Source organism: Furipterus horrens, unplaced genomic scaffold, assembly GCF_987537825.1.
Source record: "Furipterus horrens unplaced genomic scaffold, mFurHor1.1.pri manual_scaffold_2, whole genome shotgun sequence".
NCBI classification, from domain to species: Eukaryota; Metazoa; Chordata; class Mammalia; order Chiroptera; family Furipteridae; genus Furipterus; species Furipterus horrens.
Window position 1 is genome coordinate 22,084,226 of NW_028327172.1, and position 14,082 is coordinate 22,098,307.

Here is a 14,082-nt window from a genome sequence, read left to right on the forward strand (position 1 = left end):
GTCCAATGCACAATGTAACATTTATAAAAGAACCTAAAGAGACATCTATCTCAAAATATCAGGCAGGATATAAGAGTGTATAGAGAAGTGAGAGCTTTTTAGCTCAGGTGGTGAAAGACACAGTATTCACCTAAAACAATGAACTGTAAGCAACATATACACAAGCAATGCCAATTCACCGACTGCAGACAAGATCAGTTAGAAAGTGCACTGTGATTGCCACACATTCTGGAGAAAAATTCCCAAGCCAGGTGGACGTGGATTGGCATAAAAAACATAAGTAGTCTACAACCACCAGAGCAAAAATGGTTAGTAAGGCGGTATCGAACGTTATGGCTCCGGGGCTCCATGACAGCACAGCAACTAATGAGTGGGTATTGACAGTAGAGCCCGGAGAAATACTCTTTCACACGCCTGAAACCCATGGTTGGCCCCTTCAAGCTGCAGAAAGTCTGTCCTACGGAGGAGGGTCGAGGTTTGGATTCTTGGTTTTGTTTCTCCCTGGAATGATCCTGGGTTACTTCTGAGTTGCTGTTTCTTCATTACATGGTTGGGTGTATCTTCTTGCGGTTTAGGTGAATAGCGATGCATGGGTGCCTCCCCCGATGTTGCGAGCTTCCCCTGCTCTGGGTGCCTCAGAGCTTCCCGGAATTGGGTGTTTCGCCCTGCCGTCTGCGCTATTGCCAAAACTCCAGTTCAGCCAGACTGATGCCGGAGATTAATTATTTACAAAAGGAAAACACTCCCACGCAAACTTGTGTCTAACCGCGCGGCTCTGAACGACTCCTTCCAGCTCATTTCCATTCTCTCATTAATGTACAGTAGAAATTTCCAGAGGCCATTTGACATGTAATGATGTTATCTCTGTGCTAATAGTATACCTGCGTGTGTATTCTTGTTTTCTAGTATTTTCTATGGTAGTTAACGATCAATATGTATATTTTTATGAATTAGAAAAATTTATAAAGATTAATAAAACGTTTCTTCTTAGTATTTCTGTGATTTTATTAGCTACTTTTGGTCATACCTATCAGGACAGCTATAACCTCATTATTCTCAAATAAATGGCTATCCTGAAATCTTGAACTTTTCTTTGAGTCTATTCAGAAACACAGCAAAAGTAAGTACCCGTTGTTGCCTTGATTTGAAATAATATTTAAAAAATATCTCAGTTTTAATATGTAATAGAAATACCTTTAGATGTCATTCACATAACTATGAAAGCTCTTTGGGGCCTTTGATAATGTTAATGATTATAAAAGGTCCCAAGATATAAGAGATTGAGAACTGCTGCCCTAAGTAATGAGGGCAGCATTCCGGGGGGAGCGTGGGACACAAAGGATTTCTGACAGGTGATGGTCTCATCCTTCCTTTTCCAAATAACGTGGTTAGCAATTCCTTGGGACATCATTTAAGGTCCCATCCTTTCACCAAAGTGGCTTGGCACTTGCTGGAAGCCAAAGGAAACATTTTCCCCCTTTCTAATCTTTGATTAATTCAATTTCCACCAAATTCTTTTTTTTTCTCCCCACAAAGGCGGCTATTATGTATTTTATCCTAATTATTTAGAATCAGCTATTCTTTAGTCTTCTGCAGAAATTTTGTTTCCTTCTAGACAGTGCTCCCTCCAATTTTTTCCTCCTTGATGTTTTTTTTTTTTTTCTTTTTACTTTTAAAAAAGATTTTATCGATTTATTTTTGGAGAGAAGGGAAGGGAGGGCAAAAGAGAGGGAGAGAAACATCAATGTGTGGTTGCCTCTTGTGCATCCCCAATTGGGTGGGGGTCTGGCCCACACCCCAGGCATGGGCCCTGACTGGAATGTGAACCAGCAACCCTTTGATTTGCAATGCGGGCACTCAATCTACTGAGCCACATCAGCCAGGGCCCTCTTTGATTTTCATTTGTTCGCTTTGTTCTCTAATCTGCTCCTATCATAGGTCCTTCTTTGAAGAGGCTAGAAATTATTTCTTGTGGTTGATATCATATAACAAAAAAAAAAAAAAATGTATTCATTAGAATACCCATTCTTCTATTTATTCACTCATTTAGTTAAATTATATCACTAAAAATCTAAGGATAGAGAGATAATCAGTACAGTCCCTATTTTGGAGAAGAATGTATCTAAGAATGTGACCTTGTAAAGATCTTATCAAGAGCAAGAACTGACTTGTTCATCTTTATGTCCTTCACAGTACCCAGCAGAGTGCCTTTTATGTTGTTTGTTCTCAATATATTTTGGGTGGGTGGACACAATCTATTTTCAGGTAGGAAAAGTATTTCACACTATGTTGGAAGTGAGAAATGGCCAGATTCCTCATGCTGTGGAATCAGCAGATATGAACTTTAATGACTGACATTCCTTGGTAGAAGGCATCCACCCACGTATCTGGATATTTGGGCTAAGACAAATGAAGCTTTGTGTTCACACGAAATATCAGAGTTTATAGTCTAAGAGGGGAGGCAGATATAGAAATGAGTCTGTTTCTCAGTAGGGAAGTACATCCCTGCATATTTCCTTGTAATACTGGATTCTAAAGAATGTTACAGCATTTGGCAGTAAGTATACACACAAACTTCAGCCACTATGGAACTGCAAGATATCTTGAGATTAGACAGCAAAGAGAAAAGAGTGTAGCGAGAGACAACATTGCCCAAGATGGTTGATTTCTTCTACTTACTTGCTGTATTTACTTTCTTATTTTGTATGATTTTCTTGTTATAGTCATAATATTCTTATGCCTTTCTTCCCGAGCATTTTAAGTGCTCCTATTCTGGTCATCTGTGGAGTTCGGTTAGATATTATGATTTTCATTTTACAGAGAAGGATACTGAAGCATGAAGTAAAAGGTCTTGAATGGTCATTTGGCCAAGGATTAGCCTGGCTCTTGCCTCTTTGAAGCGGATTCTTTTTTTTTTTTTTTTTGAGTTATTACAGAATAATGAAGGGCAGTAGGTAAAGAATTATTTAATTTCAAAAGAAATAAGAAAATATCAGAACAATGAGATTAAAATATTTGGATTAAGGTGATAATGCATCTTTGAGTTTGAACACATACCCACACACTTACCTGTGTGAATTCAAGAATGAAATGGAAAATAGCTTGACTGTGTGGGCATGAGGATTGACTCAAGGACTGTGACAGGAAATGTTAAGGTTGTGGCCATGCGGCTCTCAGCATGAGATCACATTCACATCCCTAAAGACACACTGATGACTATTCATCCCATGACTCGGAACAGGAGATGCAACTTTACTGAACTTGATAGTTCTATGACATTTTAGCCTTGACATTTCAACACTAATAGTTTGCAGTTTTAATGTACCCCAGTAAAATCAGCAGGTGGAAAAGGAAAGACTCCCAGCATTCAAGGGTGATTATATGTCCGTATGCAGGTATTTTCAGATTCAACAAATAGGTAAAGGGGTTAAAGATGTTATTTTAAACATTTGGTTAAAGATCTCTAAAGGAACTTTTAACTAGAGTTCATATTTAATTCTCTTATTTAAGAACAATTGTTAATAACAAAAGAAATAATTCAAGAATAGTATGAAAGGTTATCTGGTTTCTTGTCCCACTGTGGATAGTAGTAAGAACTACATGTTATTCTTTAAAAAAAAAAACCCAAACAATAATCCTGTGGTGAAGGCCAGGGGAAGGGGGCTGGGGGCTGGATGGAGATGGGAAAAGGTGGGGGGAATTGGGAACATCTGTAATAGTGTCAACAATTAAAATTTTAAAAAAGTAATCCTTAAAGTCCTTACAGAGCACATCAGAATTTGAATTACTGTGGTTCCGAGCTGCCCACAGGGGCCTGTGACAGAGACTTGTGTCACAGTTGGTCACAATACTCTCACTCTTTGGTCAGGCCTTGGCACTTTTACAACTGTAATTAATTCTCTGACTCATTTTATCATCATAATCTTACCTCCTAATTGCCACATATTTTTTTTGCCTCTATTTTGGAAACTCATATTCAAGTAATCATGATGTTCTAGGAAAACAGGTGTTTTTTCATATTCAGGTTTATTTGGCATCAACTGCAAAATCATACTTTCTATCCTCAATGTGCAAAAGGGGAGTTTAAATAAATCATGCATTTCTAACTCTACAACTGACAGTGTTTAGGAAGCATTCAGTAATTCTGCACAAAAGAAAGATAATAAGGCAGTGTTGATGTTGTTGATGTTATTCGTAGGATTGAAGACACACATTATGTGGAAGAATTGTTAGGAAGTTTACAAATTAGGCTTCCATTTATCCTTCTTCCGTGGAGGATTCTCCTTTGTTATTTTATGTACCATTCTGGTTTGAAGCTCTTAAATAAGAGTTCTCAAAATCTGAGTTTTGAAATATAAAACATGGGGTTTTAAGCATTGTTTCCTTTACTGATGTACTCTAATGGCTTTAGTAAAATCTATGGCTCCCCTCCACGCACCTTCAACACTGTCACCCTGACAGTTCCTTAGATCCAGGAGCAAAATTTACCTGTTTTTGTATCGCACCTGGCACATAGCAAGATTTCCTGACTACTAAGTGAATAAAAGAATGAATAGGTTCTCATCCTGAGTCTACTTAAACCCTAGCTAGGTGACTTGGAACACATCACTTCTCTGAGCTCTGACTGCCTCTTCTGAATGAACTCTGAGACTCCTTCCTACACTAAAATTCTCTGGTTCTTTGACCATCCTTAATAATAGAGTGTAAAGAGATCCCTACTTAAGTAAGTTTCTTAAGTTCCTAATTATTCTTCCCTTTCTGGATAGTCTTGGATTACTTGCTTTTATATAATTTATGTTATTTAAAAGAAAATCAGTCATATCAAAATATAAATTTTAAAATATGTATACCCAACTTATGTACTTTATAATCTGTTTACCCACAATTATTCAAAATGGGAAATAATTTAAAATTTTTTATGTGGCAAAAGATACATTAAAACATTTTTAGATTTACTTTTATTGGTCTCTGTACTCTAACAACTTGATGTGTACTTTTCATTCTTGTGTCAGAACCTTTTTTCTATTTTCAGGACTATTTCTTTCCAACTTTGCTATCTTCTTGGATTTGTATTGAATTTATATATATAAAGTTTTGCTGTCATTTTTCCTGTTTTAGCTATCCCATTTCTTTATATTTTTAAATATTTTCTCTTTTATCCTCAGAATTCAGATTTTAAAAATATAGGGCACATTGATCTGTCTTTCATCTTTAAGGAAAATAAAGTTGATTTTTTTTCTTTTGAGGCACATATTATGCCAACCACAAAATTATCTGTATAGTCTTAGACATTCAATAAATACTGGGGGAATTAAATTAATTTAAATAATGTATTAGTTTTTATGATCATATGTTTTTATTGTTCAATTTTCATTTATGTATTCCCTTTTTCCCATTTTCCAGTTCTATCTTTTTTTTAAAGATTTTTAATTTATTTATTTATTCATTTTTAGAGAGGAAGAGAGGGAGAAAGAGAGGGAGAGAAACATCCATGTGTGAGAGTACACCAGTTGGTTACCTCCAGCACACCCCCAACTGGGGACCTGGCCTGCAGCCCAGGCATGTGCCCTGCCTGGGAACTGAACCAGCAACCCATCGGTTTGCAGGCCAGTGTTCAATCCACTGAGCCATATCAGCCAGGGTGGGTTCTAGCTTTTTGTTTAATCCTTCTTATTTCTTCTAAGTTGTTATTTGGAAATCTTTGTTTTTCTCATGATTCTCAACTCTTTAATTTTCTTTCCCTCTCTAAGAAATTGCTGACATTTTCTTAGGTTGGACTATATGAAATTGCTATTTTTGTAAGTCAAAAATACTTAAATGTCAGCAATTTCATATGGCTTAACTTAATAATTTTCCTCGGTGCTTAGCAGAATAGCACTTGGCACATGCTCAATTAATATTTTTTGAATAAATAAATAAATCCTCTCTTTCATCGGTTTCTCTGAGGGCCTAGATAACATGACACAGATAGCTCTTTATCAATTGTGGGCTCAGACGTCTTTAATCATTGATGATCTTACCAGATTTGCTCATTACCTGATTTTCTTAGTCCTTTTCATCAGTGTGCTAAAGATGAAGCTAAGGATATGCTTATGAGCAAGCGTGTGGTGACTCACATCAATGTTATATATGTATATGTGTATCCATGTTAGTAAACATAAATTTATGGAGCACACATCCTTTTTGTGAACATTTGTGTAAATGTATGCAGTTAACATCTTTAAAAAGCTGAAATATGTTAAAAGAGAAATAGCTTGTTCAGAAATAGCAGAAATTGAAAAGAAAATTAGGTTTCTTAAAGCATTATTATTTCAGCCTCATTAGCATTAGTGTGAAAATCAGTTATCCCCAAAATGGTCTCCTCTGATAGTCTACCTTCACTTGGCCTTTGAGGGTTTATGCACAGTGAAATAAGAACTTAGCCTTGCAGAGGAGACTTATAATTGTGGAAACAATTTAGGTTTCCTGAGTTGCTGATGACTAGAATTTCTGATGCTGTCCATTAAAATTTTTAGTTCAGTATGCTTTTACTATTTTAATATGTTATCTCAAGCCCAATTTTTTTTACAAGTAAGATCTTTGTTTAATGCATTGACAAATAGGTGCAGACTTTTAAGAAATTTCTCTGAGGACATTTAGTAAATGAATCGGGGAACATTAAAACTAGGATTTCTGGTTTCTACCCAATAGGATTTGCACTTCACCCCATTGGCATTAAAATTCTACTTACTCATTCAGTAATTGCACTTATGATTCACGCCCAGTGAATTATGAAGAGTTTCTTTTGTTCTCCTGTAGTCATGAAAAGGTGAAGTTCGAGATCCGACTCTGACATGTGGCATCAACCTCTCATTCAATAAAAGGCATGCTTTTTTTCTTATTTTTTAAAGAGGAATTTGTACTTATTTAATAGTAAAGCAAAGCAATATGTATCTTTTGTAAAACATCCAGATAACATAGAAAGTAGTTAGCAAGTTGACACCTTTTCCAAAAGGAACCTGTTAAAATAAGTTCTCACACAGCCCAGCTCCTTTTTAAAATGAACTCTGAACTGTTTAAATGCTTTGTCATAGGAAATTGTGTTATATTAAGTAATGACTTGGAATTAGTTCCTTCTTTCACATCTTACTCCCAAATACACTTAAGATAGCTTTAAAAATAAAAAGAGAGCCCTGACCAGCATGGCCCAGTTGGCTGAGCATTGTTGCGCAAAGCAAAGCTTGCCGGTTGGATTCCTGGTCAGGGCACGCGCCTGGGTTGCGGGCCTGGTCCCTGTTGGGGCAGGTGTGAGAGGCAACTGATGGACTGATGGGTGGTTCTCACCCTCCCTTTCTCCCTCCCTTCCTCTCTCTCTAAAAAATAAGTAAATAAAATCTTAAAAAAGAAAAAGAATCAAATGGAAAATGACCCCATAAAAGAAGTAGGAGAAAATACAGGTGGATGACATATTTTCCTAGAGTGATGAAGGGATCTCTAATAATAAATTAAAAACAAAATTATAAAGAAAAAGATTAATACATTTGAGGGCATAAAAATTAAACATTTTTAGAAACTCTAAGATACATTAAAGTAAAAAGGCATATGACAAACTGAGGGAAATAGTTGAAGTAAAAATGACATATAAGGAGTTGACATCTTTATCCTTTAAAATACTGTCACAACAAAATGGAAACAGACTCACAGATATAGAGAACAGACTGATGGTTGCCAGAGGGGTCGGGGTTGCAGGACTGGGTGGAAAAGGTGAAGGAATTAAGAAATACAAATTGGTAGCTGCAAACAGTCATGGGGATGTAAAGTACAGCATGGGGAATGTTGGGGGGGACACTTTGTAAAGTATACAATTGTCTAACCACTATGGTACACCTGAAACTAATACAAACTATTATTGAATGCAGACTGTAATTGAAAAATAAAATTTAAATTAAAAAATACTGTAACAAATCAACAAGAAAAAGATAATTAAAAAAACAAAACAAAACAGATATAGCCCTGGCTGGTGTGACTCAGTGGATTGAGTGCCGGTCTGTGAACAGAAAGGTCACTAGTTCGATTTCCAGTAAGGGCACATGCCTAGGTTGTGGGCCAGGTCCCAAGCTGAGGGTGTGCAAGAGGTAACTGATAGATGTATCTCTCACACACTGATGTTTCTCTCCCTCTGTTTCTTTCTCCTTTCCTTTCTCTCTAAAAATAAATAAGTACAATCTTTAAAAAAAGAATTATATCTTAAAAAATAAAGAAAACAAATATAGCACATAAATAGACAAATTACAAAAGAGGAAATACAAATAGCCAATAAATAAACCTTAGAAAATGTTCAGTTTTACTAATAATCAAAGAGACGAAAAGTAAAATGAGGTTCATTTTTTGCTAGGTACATGTAGTCTTGAGAAGTGGGTAGTACAAAAGGCATTCTCTGTCCACTACTGAAATAACCACTTTACAAGCAATTTTAGCAACTCACTTTAATAAGCGTGGAAACCGTGTTCTTAAACACTACAGGAGATTATTGCCTAATCCATTTTTATTTAACTAACTATTGCACTTTCTCATTGCTGATTTGTAAAGATAATATCTCATAAGTCAATCTCGTGATGATCTTGAGTCACTGTCTAATTGCACATGTTATTCCTATATTTTGCCTACTTATCATTTTCTAGGAATACCACTAAGAAGCTCAATACAGTCCTAGTTTATTCATAAAACTTTAAAAAAATTAACATGTTAACTTCAACAAAGTGAACTGGTTCCTCTTGCCCCTATGACTTTTCCAAAAAGTTAAGAAATATTTTTATTATTTTCTTTTATTTTTTTTCTTTTTTCCCCATGACTGAGTTTATTCACGTGACAAATGAAGACAGATTATTACTTCATCAGAGCTGTTTGGAATGGAATAAGGTAATTATCAGTGTTTGTTCATATAATAAGCACTCTCTCTATATTAGATTTACTCTTATAACTATCACTGTTTAGGTGGAACAAATCACCACTTCTAACCAGTATGACTTTGCACAGAGAGATGGAAAAGCATTCACTGCATTAAGGAGCTAGCCTGACACAGCTAGGCCTTCTCTGGTTAAGTATAAACAATTTCATGGAACACCAAGATCAGACAAAGCCACTCTGACTATAATAGATCAAGACAAAAAAAATTCCATAATCATGTATGAACTCAGATAAAACATGAGTAGTAACCATACATCAAAAATGACCTAAAAGCGCTTGAACTTAGATAATATGAATGACTAGCTTACATGAAAGCTGTAAAAAGTTCCTTATTATTTACAACTTTAGTTTTAGTCTAGATTTTCTTCTTTCTAGAGAAGATGTATCAAGTTGCCTGATTATGAAATTAGTGTCATTTCTTGATAGTATCCAATTCAAAACAAAGGCCTAGGTCCTTGAAACCACCCCCAAATCATGTAACACAAGCCTCAGACCTTTCTCACCTATTTTACTGAGATGTCCCTTGCCATTCCCCTTCTCCATGCTATGCCTTTTCCTTTGTTGCAATGAGCCATTCCACTTGTTCAACTATAGGTTTATTCCTGGTGGTCTTTGACTAGAGGGTATTTCCACATCACCTCCTCTCTTCCAACTTTTTCTGTCTTCAGTGTTCCATTTTCTCCTTGTGACTTTTTCATTTTTCATCAGAAAGTTAGAATCGGTATCAGAGCTGGAAGCAACTTTTGAGATGGTCCAGACCAGTGGTTCGCAGCCAAGACCGCTCCAATACCCTCCTCAAATGAGTGTGTTGCGCTCTGCTGCATCCTCATTAAATCTGGATTTTGTAGCACTTTTTTGTGCCTAATACAAGAAAGCAAGAAAGAAGGAAGTAAGAAAACAAGAAAGGAGAGAAAGAAGAGAGAAAGTAGGAAGGAAGGAAGGAAGGAAGGAAGGAAGAAAGCTTATTATTTTCTATTACAAAAGCAATCCTTATATTTATTGTAGAAAAATGTAAGGGATAAGGACAAGCAAGAAAAAATCACTAATTCCACTTTTAAATGTACCACTTGGAGTACATCATTCCAGGTTTTTTTCTAGGCATAAATATATGTATGTATTATAAATGCTGTCAAATTGGCCTCCAGAAAGGGTTAAAAATATATATGCCCACCTACATAAAATGGAAAATGACAAGCAAGACCATAATTTCTCCTTGTCAACAGAGGATATTAACATTTAAAAAATAGTTTAAAAACATCTTCTTGTTTTAATTAGCTTTCTTTTTTACATACTAACTAATTATTTATAGTTTTTCTTTTCTGAGTGTTCCATTAGCATTTTAGCCAAGTGTAATCCCAAGATTGAGTTTTTATTAGTATTTTAGCCAAGTGTAATTCCAAGGTGGCTGGAACTGTTTGTTTTAGTTGGACTTAGTCTGTTCTTGGAATTTGTATGGAACAATAAATTACCATTTATCTATGGTTGGTTCTGCATGTAAATTGTAATCACTATAATTTATAGACATTACTTGAATCATTTTACTTTTACATTTAAAAACATGTTAAATGTTTTTCCCTTAAAAGAGCACTTTCTTAATGATATCTTCTTAAGCCCTTTAGGGGAGACAAAGATAAATAGCAATACAAGTAACATTTTAAAAATTGAGATAAAATTCACATAACAAAAAATTCGTAATTTTTAACCACTTTAAGTGTATGATACAGTGGGATTTAGTATATTTATAATATTGCCCAATCATCATGACTATCCAATTCTAGAACATTTTCATCATTCCAAAAACACGCTTCATACCCCTTAATCAATCACTTTTCATTCCCCCTCCTTCTCCCCCCTGGCAACCACTAACTTACTTCTGTCATTATGGATTTGCCTATTCTGGACATTTTTTATAAATGGAACCATACAATACATTTTTTTTTGTGATTGACTTTTCCACTTAGCATAATGTTTGCAAGTTTCATTCATATTATATCATGTATAAGCACTTCATTCCTTTTTATGGCCAAATAATATTCTATTATGTGGATATACCACATTTTGTGTATTCCTCCTTTATAGACACCTGGGATCCTTCCATTTTTTATTATTATGAATCATGCTGCTGTGAACAGTCATGTACAAGTTTTTGTGTGAGCCTGTGTTTCCAAATTTCTTAGGTTTACCCATAGGAGTGGAATTACCAAGCCAAACAATAACTCTGTTTAAGTTTTTGAGAAATATGTAGTATTCCTAAAGGCTTAATAAGTGTGTGGCCCTTAGCTAAGCACTTGACTTGGATTTGCTCGTTGCATCGTCACAACTTGCTCTGGTAGGTCCAATTATCACACCCATTTTACAGAAGATGGCACTGCACCTCAAAGATGTGAGCACAAGTGCCCACAGCTGGTTGGGACAGATCCAAGATTTAAACTTGGACCTTCTGGCTCCTGAATTTGAAGTCTTGACTGCTATTATTGTCTTAAGACATATATGGTTCAAAAGGGACAGAAGAGGCCCTGGCCAGGTAGCTCAGTTGGTTAGAGCATCTTCCCAATAAGCCAAGGTTGTGGGTTTGATCTCCAGTCAGGGCACATACAAGAAGCAGCCAATGAATGCACAAATAAGTGGAGCAACAAACTGGTGTCTCTTTCTCTCAAATCAATAAATAAAATTTTAAAAAGTGACAAGATAGTACACAAGTAACACAACAAGGCAAAATGAACTAAGAAGTGTAAGAGCCATGTAATGTGCTTAGAGAATTGGAGGTGGGCAGTGAAATCAGGAAAGACTTTCTGGAAGAGGCAACATTTGAAGTGAACCTCAACTTACGGGAACAATTCAAGAAGAGGAGCTGAGGTGAAGGCCAATTAGGTGAAAGGACTATTATGGAGATGGCAAATTAGTTTCTCCTCAAGTGCTAATTGCAGTTCATTGCTGGTGTCTGTCAGAAGCACTGTGTTGCAATATATCCCAGCTCAGTGGGGAAGAGGATTATGTTTAATGAGCAATATCTGCTATGGACAGGGTATGGGACATTTAAAGCACTCATGACATGAATTTTCATCACTGGACTATTATTATGAGAAATAATGGGTCATGTTCCAAATAATGACTATATAATTTTGACTGGATCATAGGGCAGGTGTAGGAAAGTGGAGGCTACAATAAGATTGGAAATATGGAATGAGGCCATATTGCAGAGTATCTTAAATGACAGACTAAAGAGTTTGTGCTTAATTCAGTAGATAGTAGGAAAGTCATTGAAGATTTTTGAATGGGGAATAGTGGTATAAGACCCCTAGGATAAGGAGATTAATTTGGCAGTGGCACACAGAGGGAATTGATGTGGAGAAAGATTAGAAACAAGGAGATTATTTAAGGTGATAAAAAAATTTAGTGGTGGTAATAAAGCCACATTAAAAGTGAGCTACCATTTCCCCCCATTAATTTGATAAAGATTAAAGTGTATGTGTAAGGAAATGAACACTCTAATACTTTGCTGGTGATACATTAGTTCAACTTTTCTGGAGGGCAATTTGGCAATATGTATAAAAACTTTTTAAAATGACCTGTTCTTTTTAATCCAGTGCCTAGAAATTTATTCCAAGGAAGTCATCCTGAACATATGCAAAGATGTAGCTCCAATGGTGTTCATTGCATTGATATTAGAAATGAGAGCAAACCCAAAAATGCAGCCCAGTTATTGGTTGTGCAGTTTCTCTTGTTACTTGCCTGAGTCAGGAATCAGCATTTATTTCACTGTAGACAAGCCACGTGCAGTGCTGAATTTACTAAAGATTGTGTAGGGGAGATGGAAGAGAGGCTTTTTTAAAAAATTGAAAAGCACTCAGCAGACTTGATGAATTCCCTGTTGGATATTTCTGCTTTCTCCACAGTGCTGAGCAGAAATATTAATCTCCCTGACCCCTCCCCACACAGCGCTTAGCCCTGCTCCCCTCACCCACCCCCTTTACTGTTCAGAGTCACTCTATCTGCTTGACTTTGACAATTGAATTCTGTTCTGAGTAGGGATCTTTCTTGAAAAGCTGTTTGCTATTAGAAAAAAAGTATTATAAATATTTGTGGAGCATATAAAAATTAATCATGAGTAACACAAAACATTGGGAACACATTTTTATAAAAGAGGTGGGGGAAAGATTTGTTAAATAAATTATGGTTCAACCTGTTACAACCTAACACTTATTGAGCACTCTTTGGAAACATTTACACTCTGAGGGATTGTGTTCATTTCCATGGTTTTAAATATTATGTGCTGACAACTCCCAGATTTATACTTCTAGCACAATTCTTTCCTCTGTTTTCTAGACACATATTATCTCATTTCAGACTAATATAGCCATATTTGATATCTCCACTTGATGTCTCATAGACAGCTCAAAGTTATCATGTTGAACTTGGTCCTTCACCGCCTTGGTCTTCCCAAACTTGGAAAATGGCAGTACTATCTGAAAAGTTACTAAAGTCAGAAACTGAATAGGTATCCTTGATCTTTCCTTCCTTCCTAACCCATATATGATTCATTAGCAAGTCTGTTTAGTACTGCCCCCAAAATATAGCCAGCAACCCCTTTTCATATTCATTGCTACCCTCACTCCAAAAGGAGTTTCCATGCAGAGAGCACATGATGCATAAAGGCACAGAGACCAAAGAGGGCTGGATTATTTGAGGAAACTACAGGTACATCAAGGCAGTAGGTCCCTGTGATTTTAAGGAGATGAGGCTGGGAACGAGGTCCCTGGGGAGGTAGGAGAGACTGGGTTTCACAGCAAAGGCAGCAGGTTTGGGTGCGAATTTAAGTAGGAACCTGGAGGAAACACTTAGGCCATTTCTTTTTTAGAAATACCACAAAAGAAAAAAAAATCATGGCAACATAAAGCAAAATAAGTTATAGTCTCTTAATAGAAAAAAAGATGTTATAAAACTTTTTCCATCCCATCTGGAAAGATAGGTCTTGCTAAATATACAATATCAAAGGTGCTACTGTTAGTGCCTTGGATCATCTGGAACAACCTGAAATGCAGCCTGCCAGCCTGAGCAGGCAAAGAGAAGGAAGGCTACTGTGCTTACTGGTGGAAGGGCCAGAAGGAGACAGTCCACACACCTGGCTCAAGAAAT

At 36.2% G+C, this 14,082-nt stretch overlaps 1 pseudogene; it reads right to left on the reverse strand.

Annotated features, from left to right (window-relative positions):
- Nucleotides 1-194: 194 nt before the first annotated feature.
- Nucleotides 195-425, reverse strand: LOC150018007 (serine palmitoyltransferase small subunit B-like; annotated as a pseudogene).
- Nucleotides 426-14,082: the final 13,657 nt, after the last annotated feature.